Here is a 13,919-nt window from a genome sequence, read left to right on the forward strand (position 1 = left end):
TTGGGTGAATAAAGTAAAATAAAAAAAGAGTGTTTTAACGAAAAAGCTTAACCAACATCTTGAGGAGTTGGATAACCAAGAAAGAACTAATGAAGTGTTAGTTGAGATAATTGATGTTAAGATGAATTTTAATTTCGAGGCGGAGAAAGAAGAGCGTTATTGAGAACAGAGAGTACGAGCCAACTGGTTAAAATTGGGTGATAAAAACACCTCATTTTTCCACAAGTTTTCTTTTTATAGGCGACATTTTAATAGGATAAGGGGCTTGTGGAATGAAGAAGATTGAATGGTCACTGAAGCTGCTAAATTAGAGAGTGTGGCGTGGAGTTATTTTATAGATCTATTTTCCACTAAAGATATTAGGGACACATCCCATTTATTGTCAGGGGTAAATAAGTGTGTTATCGATTGTATGAATAATGCTTTGATGTTAGAATTTCAAGCGGAGGAGGTGTATGAAGCTTTGAAGACTATGGGACCAAAAAAAGCCTCGGGAGAGGATGGTTTTCTAGCTTTCTTTTATCAAAGATATTGGCACATTATAGGAAAGGATGTCAGTAATTTCTATTTGGACATTCTTAATAGAGGCACATCAATGGAGATGATAAACAAGACTAATATTGTTTTGATCCCAAATATTGGAAATCCCACCGGTTTGAAAGATTTTCAGCTAATTAGTCTTTGTTTTAGTGTTGTACAAGATCATTGCGAAGACAGCAGCGAACCAATTATAGAAAATCCTAAATTCTTGCATTGATGAGGCACAAAGTGCTTTTTTAGCTGGTCGACTTATTACAGATAACGTTTTCCTAGCTTACGAAGTGTTGTATGCTTTTAAAAAGAAGAGGCTAGGGAGCAAAGGGAAATTGGCTTTGAAACTAGATATAAGCAAGGTCTATAATCGGGTAGAATGGCTTTTTATTGAAATGACGATGCTAACAATGGGTTTTGCAAGATCTTGGGTGGATTTCATTATGGGTTATGTCAAATTGGTGTCTTATTCAGTCATTATAAATGGTGAATCGGGTGAGACTTTTAAGCCTGAATAGGGTTTGCGGTAGGGGGATCCCTTAAGCCCCTATTTATTCTTATTTTGTGGAGAAGGGCTCTCGACACTTATGAGACTTGCAAATTAGAAGGGCTTGGTGCAGGGAGCGGGAATTTGTCAAAGAGGGCCACAAATCACCCACTTGATCTTTGCTGATGATTGTATACTATTTGGAGACGTGATGAGAAAGGGTGTTAATGTTATAAATAGTATCCTAAAGGAGTATGAAGATGTCTTGGGGAAATGTATCAATTTTGATAAATGTATAGCATTTTTTAGCTCTAACACCTCGAGTGAAGGAAAATATTTGGTCTCTCAACTGCTTAATGTATGAGTGTCCACTGAACTAGAAAAATATTTAGGGTTGCCAAATATTGTTAGTAGGGGAAAATGACAGGCTTTTTAAGGCTTGAAGGATAGAATGAAAGGAAAAATTAGCTGATAGAGTATTCAACACCTCACGGAAGGTAGAAATGAGGTATTTGTAACATCTCGATTTTGGGCCCAGTAGGAACAGTGGTTTTGGGACCACAAATCCGATAAGGAAAAGTTTATTTTTCTTATATTTTTATGGTCTACTATTTCATAAATGATTTCGTGAAAATTTCGTTCGAAAATTTCGACGTTTGGGCACTTAATTTAGTCAAAAGGACTAAATTGTAAAAAGTGCAAAAGTTGAGTTCTACATGTTAGTGGTGTCCAATTGTTATGAAATTTTAAATTGGAGGTCCTTATATGGTAATTAGACCATTGGTTAATTTGGTAGACAAAAATGGCTATGGTTAGGCATGTTTCCAAAGTTTTTCATTAAGGGCATTTTGGTCATTTAGTTATTAAAAAGAATTAAAAACAAAATTAAAAGCCAATTTTTGTCCATCTTCAACCCCATGGCCGAATTTCACAAGAGGAAACCATGGTTAGGGTTTTTCAAGCTTCCATGCTCGATTGTAAGTCTGTTCTAGCCTCGTTTTTAATGTTCTTTACGTTTTTAGAATCCCGGTAGCTTAATTTAGCTTATTCTAGCAATAATTTAACCTAGGGTTCATATTTGGAAAAATACCCATAGGTGAAATATGTTTATTTTGATGTTTTATGGTGGAATATGAAACTAGAAATTATGTTAATCAACTTTTGCTAGTCGATTTTAAGTGAAAACGAGTATATTGACATAATCGGCAAAAATACCTAATGTTCATAAGTAAGTGTTAGAGTAAGAATTTGATGTTGTCATAGAAGGGAAAAATGTTCAGCATGTTATAAAAAATAAGAATAAGAGATAAAGTTTAATTTTTGAGCATTGGGGTAAAAGTGTAATTATGTAAAATTTTAGGGGCAAAATTGTAATTTTGTCAAAGTTAGATTCGAGGACTATTTTGATGAATGTGGGTATTAAATAAGCTAAATTTGCAATTATAGATCACGAAGAACAAAATCCGGAGCTAGACTGGGAAAAGAAAAAGATTGAGGACTAAAGTGTTAGATTTGATCACATTTTTGTACTGAGGTAAGTTTACGGTAAATAAATGTAATATTTTGATAATTATTATTAATGCTGTTATTTTTTAGCAATTATGTATTTATTTCATGAAAATATCTAATTTTAACTCAAGTATGAGATGACAGAGAATCAGTGTTAAAAAGTTCCGTTGAAACATAAGGAATATATCAGATACAAATGTCATGACATTTGGGTAAAGAGGTCCCATGTAAGGCCATGTTTGGGACATGAAGTTGGCACCGAGATAAGAGGTCCCATGTAAGACCATGTCTGGGACATGGCGTTCGCATCGAGATAAGAGGTCCCATGTAAGACCAGGTCTGGGACATGGCGTTGGCACCGAGATGAGAGGTCTCCCGTAAGACCATGTCCGGGACATGGCATGGGCACCGATATGAGAACTCCCATGTAAGACCATATCTGGGATATGGCATTGGCAGTACAGGAAACATCCCATGTAAGACTATGTCTGGGACATAGCTTTGGCATGTTATATTCAGACAAGAGCCCGAGTATCCTTAGTATTCCAAGTGATTCAACGGGCTAGAAAATGAATTAAGTTACATGAAAGTTCAAGCAAAAGCATGATTTCTAGATTCAAGTGAGTTATAAAGGATTGAAAATATCTCAGTTGTCAGTTGAGAAAAAGAATTTCAGTAAGTGAAGAGTAAGTTATAATCGTGAGTTATTTAAGCAAGTAAGTAAGTAAAGAAGAAAGTAAAGATCCTAGTGCTTGATCAAAATTTATGAGTATGATGTTTTATGATAAATGTTGTTATTTATTTACTTGTAAACTTACTAAGCTTTATGTTTACTTCTTTTATTTCTTTTTCTTTCATATAGTATTATCAAGCATAGTCGGGATCTTGAAGACGTCGGAGAGCGTTCACAGTATCAACCACCACAACTCGGTATTTTAAGACGATAAATGTTTCGAGCTATGGCATGTATAAGGATATAGTCATTTCAATTTTATATTCTTAAATTATGACCAAAAGATGATATGTAAATATTTGATGATGAATAGTTATTAAAATGGCTAAGTATGAAGGTGTTTGTCGTTATAAAAGTCTAGGTGTTAAATTATGCATAGAAATCATGAAAAAGTACAAATTGGTAGTAAATCAATTTTGAGAAAACAGAGTGACATGATTTTGAAAAATCACCAAGGATAGTAGAAAATGAATTAGAGGGTGGATGGGATATAGAATTAAAGCTTATTAAGTCTATTTTCATAGAAAAATAATGGTGTAGACAAAGAAATTATGTATTCTAAGATATTTGCATTTTAGTTAGATAAGGTCAAAGTGGTTTTCAAATCCCTATTCTGAATTTGGAATATCATTAAAATTTTAAAAAATAGTTATGAGTTGTAATTTATATGTATAGATTCCTTATTGGGTCTATTTTCTTTAGAAATAAGTGATAACAGTATATGAAGTTAGTACAATGAGATAATTGAATTTTAGTGATGAGAGTACAGGACAGTCAATCAGTGAAATAGGGGAGACTTTAACTAATAAAATGTACTAATTGGATGAACCGAAAATTTTGAAAAATTTATGGTAAAAAGATATATGAGTCTAGTTTCAGGGAAATTTTATGGATCTAAATTTCAAGTATTGTAGCTCGAGTTATAATTAATTTAGTTACTACTGCACAGGTGGACAACCTTATTATGAATAGTGAAATAACTTTTAAAAGTAAATTTTTATGCCCCGAACTTTTAAGTTAAGTCAAGTAACGCCTCATGCTCGACTCTAGAAACGGTCTCGGGTAAGGGGTGTTTCATTTTATTGGTATCAAAGCAGGTTCAGCCGGTTCTCGAAATATTCATGATGAATAAGAGTCTAACTATACATGCCATACTTGTATTTTGATAGTGTGACGACTCCTGACGATTTTAAAATGTTTTCTTTTATAGTTATGGATCCCGAACGAGCTGGTACAGATGATGTAGAAAGTAATGCACCCGCTTCTGCAGAAGGGACGGTGCCACCAGATGGTAGTGAAAGGCCCGTTACAGTTAGTAAGAGAGGAAGGGCTCGAAAAGCCTTCTTCTAAGCTATGAATGAATGGTTTGCCGAGTTCGTTCGTATGAATCCGAATGGTAGACCTCCACCCCCTCATGATTTTCAGAAAGGCCACCAGTTGATAAGATCAGAAAACAAGAGGATGAAGAGTTTCAGGCGACTAAAGATGATGATGCAGAGAGAGCAGAATTTTGGCTTGAGAATACTATCAAAGTATTTGATGAGTTATCCTGTACACCTGAGAAATGTTGAAGTGTGTTGTCTCACTCCTTAGAGATTCAACCTATCATTGGTGGAAGACTCTTGTGTCAGTTGTACCGAGTGAGAGAGTTACTTGGGATTTCTTTCAGATGGAGTGCCGTAAAAAGTATATCAGTCAGAGGTTTATTGACCAGAAAAGAAACGAGTTCCTTGAGTTAAAGCAGGGTAAGATGACTGTTACTGAGTATGAACGTGAATTTGTTAGACTCTGTAAGTATGCTCGAGAGTGTGTATCTACAGAAGCTATTATGTGTAAAATATTTGAGGATGGGCTCAATGATGATATCCGACTGTCAGTTGGTGTTCTAAAGATAAAAGAGTTTGTTGTTCTAGTTGAGAGAGCCTGTAAGGCAGATGAGTTGTTAAAAGAAAAGGAAAAGGGAAAAGCTGAAATTGAAGTTCAAGACTTGAAGAAAAGGTAGATGAGTCAGATAGTTCTCTTGCTATGATTTTCGTTATGTCTGCTAAGAAATGTTTGAGAAAAGGATATGAAGCTTATCTTGCTTTTGTATTGAATACTAAAGATCCAAAGTTGAAAATTGAATCAATGCCAGTAGTTTGAGAGTTTTCCGATGTGTTTTCAGAAGAATTGCCAGGTTTGCCTCCTATTAGAGAATTTGAGTTTGGTATTGAGTTGATTCCAGGTACCACTCCTATTTCTATTGCTCCTTATAGAATGGCTCCGATGGAATTGAAAGAATTGAAAGCTCAGTTTCAGGAATTAACTAATAAAGGTTTTGTAAGGCCTAGTTGTTCTCCATGGGGTGCACTAGTGCTTTTTGTGAAAAAGAAAAACAATTCGATGAGGTTGTGTATAGAGTATCGGCAGCTAAACAAAATAACAATAAAAAAAATCCACTGCCTAGAATTGATGATATGTTTGACCAATTGAAGGGAGCCACTGTGTTCTCCAAGATAGATTTGAGATCTGGTTACTATCAGTTACGGGTTAAAGAATCAGATGTTCCGAAGACTGCTTTCCGGACTAGGTATGGTCACTATGAGTTTCTTGTTATGCCATTTGGTTTGACTAATGCTCCTGCTATATTCATGGATTTAATGAATCGAATCTTTCGATCGTACTTGGACAAGTTTGTAGTTGTGTTTATTGATGATATTCTGATTTATTCTCCTAATGAGACTGAACATGCCGAACATTTGAGAACAATTTTACAGATTTTGAGGGACAATCAGTTGTATGCCAAGTTTAACAAAAGTGAGTTCTGGCTTTGAGAAGTCGGATTCCTTGGGCACATTGTCTCAAGTGATGGTATTAAAGTTTATCCGAGTAAAATTTCAGCAATTGTTGAGTGGAAACCACCTAGGAATGTATTAGAGGTTAGAAGTTTTCTTAGATTAGCTGGTTATTATAGACGATTTGTAAATGGATTTTCCATGATAGTTACCCCATTGACAAGATTTTTGCAGAAAGATGTCAAGTTTGAATGGACTGAGAAGTGTCAGCAGAGTTTTGACAAGTTAAAGGCATTGTTGACTGCAGCTCCTGTTTTAGTACAACTAGAACCGGGTAAAGAATTTGTGATTTACAGTGATGCATCCTTGAATGGATTGGGTTGTGTACTTATGCAGGAAGGTAAAGTAATAGCATATGCTTCCAGACAATTAAAGCTATATGAGAAAAACTACCCGACGCATGATTTAGAGCTAGCTGTCATTTTATTTGCGTTAAAGATTTGGAGACATCACTTGTACGGTGAGAAGTGCCGAATATTCACTGACCATAAAAGTTTGAAATGCTTGATGACTCAGAAAGATTTGAACTTGAGGCAAAGAAGATGGCTAGAGTTGATTAAAGATTATGAGCTAGTGATTGATTATCACCCGGGTAAGGCAAATGTTGTTGTTGATGCCTTGAGTAGAAAGTCTTTTTTTACATTGAGAGCTTTGAATACTAGTTTGACTTTATCTAATGATGATTCCATTTTAGCTGAGTTGATGGCTAAACCGATGTTTCTCGAAGAAATCTACGAAGCTCAGAAAAATGATAGTGAGTTGCAAGCTAAAAGAGCTCAATGCGAGTTGGGAATAGAGTCTGATTTTCAGATCGGTTCTGATGGTTGTTTGATGTTTAGAGACAGAGTATGTGTACCAAAGAATGATGAGCTTATTCAAAAGATCTTACAAGAAGCACATAGCAGTTCTTTGTCTATTCATCCAGGTAGTACAAAGATGTATAATGATTTAAAGAAAATGTACTGGTGGGCAGAAATGAAAAGAGATTTTTCAGAATTTGTTTCTAGATGCTTGATTTGTCAACAGGTAAAGGCTAAACATCAGGTACCTTTAGGTTTATTGCAACCTGTGTTAGTTTGTGAGTGGAAATGAGACAAAGTTACCATGGATTTTGTACCAGGGTTACCGTTGACACCAAAAAAGAAAGATGCAGTATGGGTTGTAATTGATAAGATAACGAAGTCAACTCATTTTATTTAGGTTCGTATGGATTATTCACTTGACAAGTTGGTTGAATTGTATGTTTCAGAGATAGCCAAACTACATGGGGTACCGTTATCGATTATCTCAGACAGAGATTCGAGATTTACTTCGCGGTTTTGGAGGAAATTGCAGGAAGCTTTGGGTATAAAGTTAAATTTCAGTCTGACTTTTCATCATCGTAATCGATGGTCGATCGAGAGAGTTATTCAGTTACTTGAAGATATGCTCAGATGTTGTGTTTTAGAATTTCAAGGCAGTTGGGAGAAATATTTGTTGTTGGTAGAGTTTGCCTATAATAATAGTTATCAGTCGAGTTTGAAGATGGCACCTTATGAAGCTTTGTATGGACGTAAATGTCGTACACCTTTGTATTGGATAGAGCTTAAGGAAAATCAGATTTACGGGGTTGATTTAGTCAAAGAAACATAAGTTAAAGTAAAAGTTATAAGAGATTGTTTAAAAGCAGCTTCAGACAGACAAAAGTCTTATGCAGATTTAAAAAGAAAAGAGATCGAGTATCAAGTTGGTGACAAAGTGTTTTTGAAAGTATCCTCATGGAAGAAAATTTTCAGATTTGGCAAGAAAGGCAAACTAAGTCCACGTTTCATTGGACCGTTCGAGGTGACTGAAAGAATTGGGCCCTTAGCATATCGGTTAGCTTTGACAACTGAGTTAGAGAAGATTCATAATGTATTCCATGTGTCTATGTTACGTCATTACCGTTCCGATCCGTCACATGTGATCTCACCGACAGAGGTTGAGATTCAGCCAGACATGACTTATGTTGAAGAACTGGTAAAAAATTCTAGATAGAGAGATTAAGCAACTAAGGAACAAGAGTATTGCACTTGTGAAAGTATTATGGAATAAGCATGGAGTTGATGAGGCTACATGGAAACCTGAGGAGGCCACGCGAAAACAGTACCCAAATCTCTTCACAGGTAAGATTTTCGGGGGCGAAAATCCCTAAAAGGGGGGAGAAATGTAACATCCCGATTTTGGGCCTAGTCAGAACAGTAGTTTCGGGACCACAAATCTGATTTGGAAAAAAATATTTTTCTTATATTTTTATGGTCTACGGTTTTATAAAATGAATTCCTGAAAATTTCGTTCAAAAATTTCGACGTTTGGGCACTCAATTTAGTCAAAAGGACTAAATTGTAAAAAGTGCAAAAGTTGAGTTCTACATGTTAGTGGTGTCCAATTGTTATGAAATTTTAAATTGGAGGTCCTTATATGGTAATTAGACCATTGGTTAATTTGGTAGACAAAAATGGACATGGTTAGGCAAGTTTCCAAAGTTTTTCATTAAGGGCATTTTGGTCATTTAGTTATTAAAATGAATTAAAAACAAAATTAAAAGCCAATTTTTGTCCATCTTCAACCCCATGGCCGAATTTCAAAAAGGGAAACCATGGCTAGGGTTTTTCAAGCTTCCATGCTCGATTGTAAGTCTATTCTAGCCCCGTTTTTAATGTTCTTTACGTTTTTAGAATCCCGGTAGCTTAATTTAGCTTATTCTAGCAATAATTTAACCTAGGGTTCATATTTGGAAAAATACCCATAGGTGAAGTATGTTTATTTTAATGTTTTATGGTGGAATATGAAACTATAAATTATGTTAATCAACTTTTGCTAGTCGATTTTAAGTAAAAACGAGTATATTGACATAATCGGCAAAAATACCTAATGTTCATAAGTAAGTGTTAGAGTAAGAATTTGATGTTGTCATAGAAGGGAAAAATGTTCAGCATGTTATAAAACATAAGAATAAGAGATAAAGTTTAATTTTTGAGCATTGGGGCAAAAGTGTAATTATGTAAAAGTTTAGGGGCAAAATTGTAATTTTGTCAAAGTTAGATTCGAGGACTGTTTTGATGAATGTGGGTATTAAATAAGCTAAATTTGCAATTATAGATCACGAAGAACAAAATCCGGAATTAGACTGGGGAAAGAAAAATATTGAGGACTAAAGTGTTAGATTTGATCACATTTTTGTACTGAGATAAGTTTACGGTAAATAAATGTAATATTTTGATAATTATTATCAATGCTGTTATTTTTCAGTAATTATGTATTTATTTCATGAAAATATCTAATGTTAACTCAAGTATAAGATGACAGAGAATCAATGTTAAAAAGTCCCGTTGAAACATAAGGAATGTATCGGATACAAATGTCATGACATTTGGGTAAAGAGGTCCCATGTAAGGCCATTTCTGGGACATGGCGTTGGCACCGAGATGAGAGGTCCCCCGTAAGACCATGTGTGGGACATGGTGTTGGCACGACATGGCATAGGCATCGATATGAGAACTCCCATGTAAGACCATATCTGGGATATGGCATTGGCAGTACAGGAAACATCCCATGTAAGACTATGTCTGGGACATAGCTTTGGCATGTTATATTCAGACAAGAGACCCGAGTATCCTTAGTATTCCAAGTGATTTAACGGGCTAGAAAATGAATTAAGTTACATGAAAGTTCAAGTAAAAGCATGATATCTAGATTCAAGTGAGTTATAAAGGATTGAAAATATCTCAGTTGTCAGTTGAGAAAAAGAATTTCAATAAGTAAAGAGTAAGTTATAATCGTGAGTTATTTAAGCAAGTAAGTAAGTAAACAAGTAAGTGAGTAAGTAAAGAAGAAAGTAAAGATCCTAGTGCTTGATTAAAATTTATGAGTATGATGGTTTATGATAAATGTTGTTATTTATTTACTAGTAAACTTACTAAGTTTTATGCTTACTTCTTTTATTTCTTTTTCTTTCATATAGTATTATCAAGCATAGTCGGGATCTTGAAGACGTCGAAGAGCGTTCACACTATCAACCACCACAACTCGGTATTTTAAGATGATAAATGTTTCGAGCTATGGCATGTATAGGGACTTAGTCATTTTGATTTTATATTATTAAACCATAGATGATATGTAAATATTTGATGATGAATAGTTATTAAAATGACTATGTATGACGGTGTTTGTTGTTATAAAAGTCTAGGTGCTAAATTATGCATAGAAATCATGAAAAAGTAAAAATTGGTAGTAAATCAGTTTTGAAACAGCAGTAGTGACATAATTTTGAAAAATCACCAAGGATAGTAAAAAATGAATTAGAGGGTGGATGAGATATAGAATTAAAGCCTATTGAGTCTATTTTCATAGAAAAATAACGGTGTAGACAAAGAAATTATGTATTCTGAGATATTTGTATTTTAGTTAGACAAGGTCAAAGTGGTTTTCGGAATCCCCTGTTCTGACTTTGGAAAATCATTAAAGCTTGTACAAAAATTGTTATAATTTGTAATTTATATGTATAGATTCCTTATTGAGTATATTTTCTTTAGAAACAAGTTATAACACTATATGAAGTCTGTACAATGAGATAATTGAATTTTAGTGACGAGAGGTCAGGACAGTCGATCAGTGAAACAGGGGAGACTGTAATTTATAAACTGTACTAATTGGCTGAACCAAAAATTCTGAAAAATTTATGGTAAAAAGATATATTAGTCTAGTTTCAGGGAAAGTTTACGGATCTAAATTTCTAGTTTTTTAGCTTGATTTCTAATTAATTTAGTAGCTACTGTGCAGGTGGACAACCTTAATATGAACAGTGAAATAACCTTGAAAAGTAAATTTTTATGCCCCGAACTTGTAAGTTAAGTCAAGTAACGCCTCATGCTCGACTTCGGAAACGGTCTCAGGTAAGGGGTGTTTCAGTATTTGTAAACTCTGTCCTCAAAGCTACTCCTGCTTATCCTATGCTATGTTTTTTTATTACCAAATACTTTGTGCTCAAAACTTGAGAGTATTATTGGTCAATTTTGGTGGCGTAAAAGTAGCAATAAATGTGGACTTTATTGGTGTAATTGGAAACGTTTATGTGAGTTAAAGGATTATGAAGGCTTGGGTTTCACTTTTTATGAAAATTCAGTTTAGCCTTACTTGCTAAACAAGGATGGCGTTTGCTTAGTTATCTGAATTCATTATTAGCAAGGACTCTTAAGGTAAAATATTTCCCAACTACGAATTTTTTGGAGTCAAGTTTAGGGTAACTTCCTTATTATACTTGGAAGAGCATTTGGGCCACTAAAGGTATTCTTGAGGCTGGCCTGTGTTGGAGAATTGGTATGAGTTTAGATGTTGTAGTGAGAATGGATGCGTGGATACCTAGGAACCCAAATAAAAAAATTCAGTCCCGCACACATGAAAATTCTATTCAAAGATTGGTAGATTTAATTGATTCGAAAACAAGGAAATGGAAGGAGGATGTTATACACTCTACCTTTATACAAGAAAATGCAAGGCGAATCTTAGCCATCCTTCTATCTAATGTTCCACATGAGGATTTTCGAGCTTGGAATGGATAAGCAACAGGGGAGTACACAGTGCGCAATGCTTACAAATGGTTAATACATAATCATCACGAAATTTTTACTGAAGGAAATTCCTATCCCTACACTAATCTGTACAAGAGACTTTGGAGCCTAGACCAGCTCTCCAAAATTAAAATTACAGCCTGGAGGATTACAAATGATTTTCTACCTACTTATGCTAATTTGAATTACGACCGACTGATTATTTCAGAAAATTGTCCTCGATGTCACAATGGTGTTGAAACAGTGGAACATGTGTTCTAGGAATGCCTGTAGACAAAAGAAATATGCCATCAGTTAGGTATCGTGCGACAAACAGAAACATCAGAGTCATCAATGAAAGATTGGATTCAACGTTTTTTTTGTAAATAACTCATCGTACCTTTGTCGTGTGTTTTGTTGTGTGATGTGAGCTATATGGACTGAGCGTAATAAGTTATTGCATGAAGGACAACATTCCACTGCAACAGTGAATTTCATTAAGCACTATTTGGGGGAAGTTGATGGTGGGAGAGACAAATCAGTTGTATGTAGAGTACCTATAGTGTCTTGGAAGTTGCCACAAGAACATTTCTTTAAAATAAACTTCGATGCAGGATTTTGTCAACAAAATAACAAATCCTGTTCAGAGATTATTATTCGAGATGATTCAGGTACTCTTCTTTGTTCAAAAACTATAATCCATGTCACATACCTTCACCGTTTGTAGCGAAGGGGATGGCTTGTTTCCAAGCGACTGAGATAGGCTTTCAATTGGGTTTTCTAGTGTGGAAATCGAATGTGACTCCTTGGCTGTGATCCAAAAACTGAAAGAAAAGGGAGTCGAAAGGTCAAAAATAGGGGCATACATTTGTAACATAAGAACAACATGCGAGCGATATCAACACTGTGTTTTTCATTATGTGCCAAAACATGCAAATGGTGTTGCACGTCTCTTGGCAACAGAAGGGCTAAAAAGAAATGTAGAAACTTATCTTGCTGGAGCCATTCCCTCTTTCGCGCATAAGGCAGTAGAAGTAGATCGACAACAATTGGGCTCCTAATGATACCTCAATCGACGATTCAACGATTTGGGACTGGGGAAGCAGATCAGTAACGAGATCAAATAGTTATTTTGGGTCTTTTCAGGTTTGGTATGGCTAAGCAAAACACTGAAGCGTCGTTGTCGATTCTAAAAGGCCCCTTTTAGAAACTCTGAAATGTGTTATGCAGATTTTTTAGACAATTTCAGTGCCTCTATGAAAGCAACTGAAGGGTTTCTTTGCTCAGATGGTTAAGGAATGGAAAATCTGCTTGGGTGGTTGGGTTGTGCAGTGTACTCTTGTATTTATTTAATGCTTTGTCGGTTTGATTTTATCTTGTTTAGATTTGGGTTGATATTTTTTTGTTGTTTTATTCGGTTTGTCCGAGTGTTTTGGATTAGTTCAGTTGTTGGACTTTGTTCCTTTATGTGTTTTTAGGCCTTTTCAACTTTGGGCTCTTTTTTTAATAATAAAACCCAACCATTCTTCTTAAAAAAAAAGGATAATTAAGTATTTTAGAAAATAATTAAATTTTTCAATTTATAAATTTTAGTAAATCTTCCAATCTTTAGAATTAATAGGCTATTAAATATAGAAACAAATTTTTTCCATCTGTTACAAAATATTTTTAACTCTTTCTTATCTTTTTTCTCATTCTAAATTTTTCGTCAATTGTTTTTTCTTCCAATTCCTTTGGTTACCTTATTTATTTATTATTTTCTATCATCTCAAATGGGTAATTATCTATCAATAACTAATGACAAATAATTTTCTAACTCCACCTAAGTAAACTTTTAGTGTAAGGAAGACAATGGAGGCAACCAAAACTCCTCGTTAATTTCACCCTTAAATCATTTATAATGTTCTTTTGTTCAATTTTGGGCTACTTTCCATTTCAATTTTGAGTTGTGTAAATACTTCTTTGGTTGAGTTTTACTTTGTATTTTGAATTTAGATATTGTTTTTTCCATGGAGTTTTGATGAAATATTCACTCTTATACTTTAAATTTAATTTGATTTTTATGTCATATTTTTATTAGCACGTACATGTGTTAAATTACGGACAATAATAAATTTAGATTCAAAAAAGACAACGATAATTAGAAGGGAGATAGGAATTTTCTAAACAATTGGTCATAGGTTAGGGGCGAAACCAGAAATTTCTTTTAGGGGCCGAAATTAAATTGTAATTTTTACGATAGGAAAAATGCAATTCCA

General features: G+C 34.5%; 1 long non-coding RNA gene across 1 annotated transcript; it reads right to left on the bottom strand.

The window, feature by feature from the left end:
* Window positions 1-11,516: 11,516 nt before the first annotated feature.
* LOC105778365 (uncharacterized) lies at window positions 11,517-12,981 on the bottom strand. Its single transcript, XR_001128683.2, has 4 exons — window positions 12,374-12,981; window positions 12,219-12,300; window positions 12,062-12,140; window positions 11,517-11,949 (listed from the first exon to the last, which is right to left on the bottom strand). It is a non-coding gene; the product is annotated as an uncharacterized LOC105778365 (long non-coding RNA).
* Between the last annotated feature and the right edge of the window lie 938 nt (window positions 12,982-13,919).

The sequence above is a fragment of the Gossypium raimondii genome, chromosome 10 (assembly GCF_025698545.1).
Source record: "Gossypium raimondii isolate GPD5lz chromosome 10, ASM2569854v1, whole genome shotgun sequence".
Classification (NCBI taxonomy): domain Eukaryota; kingdom Viridiplantae; phylum Streptophyta; class Magnoliopsida; order Malvales; family Malvaceae; genus Gossypium; species Gossypium raimondii.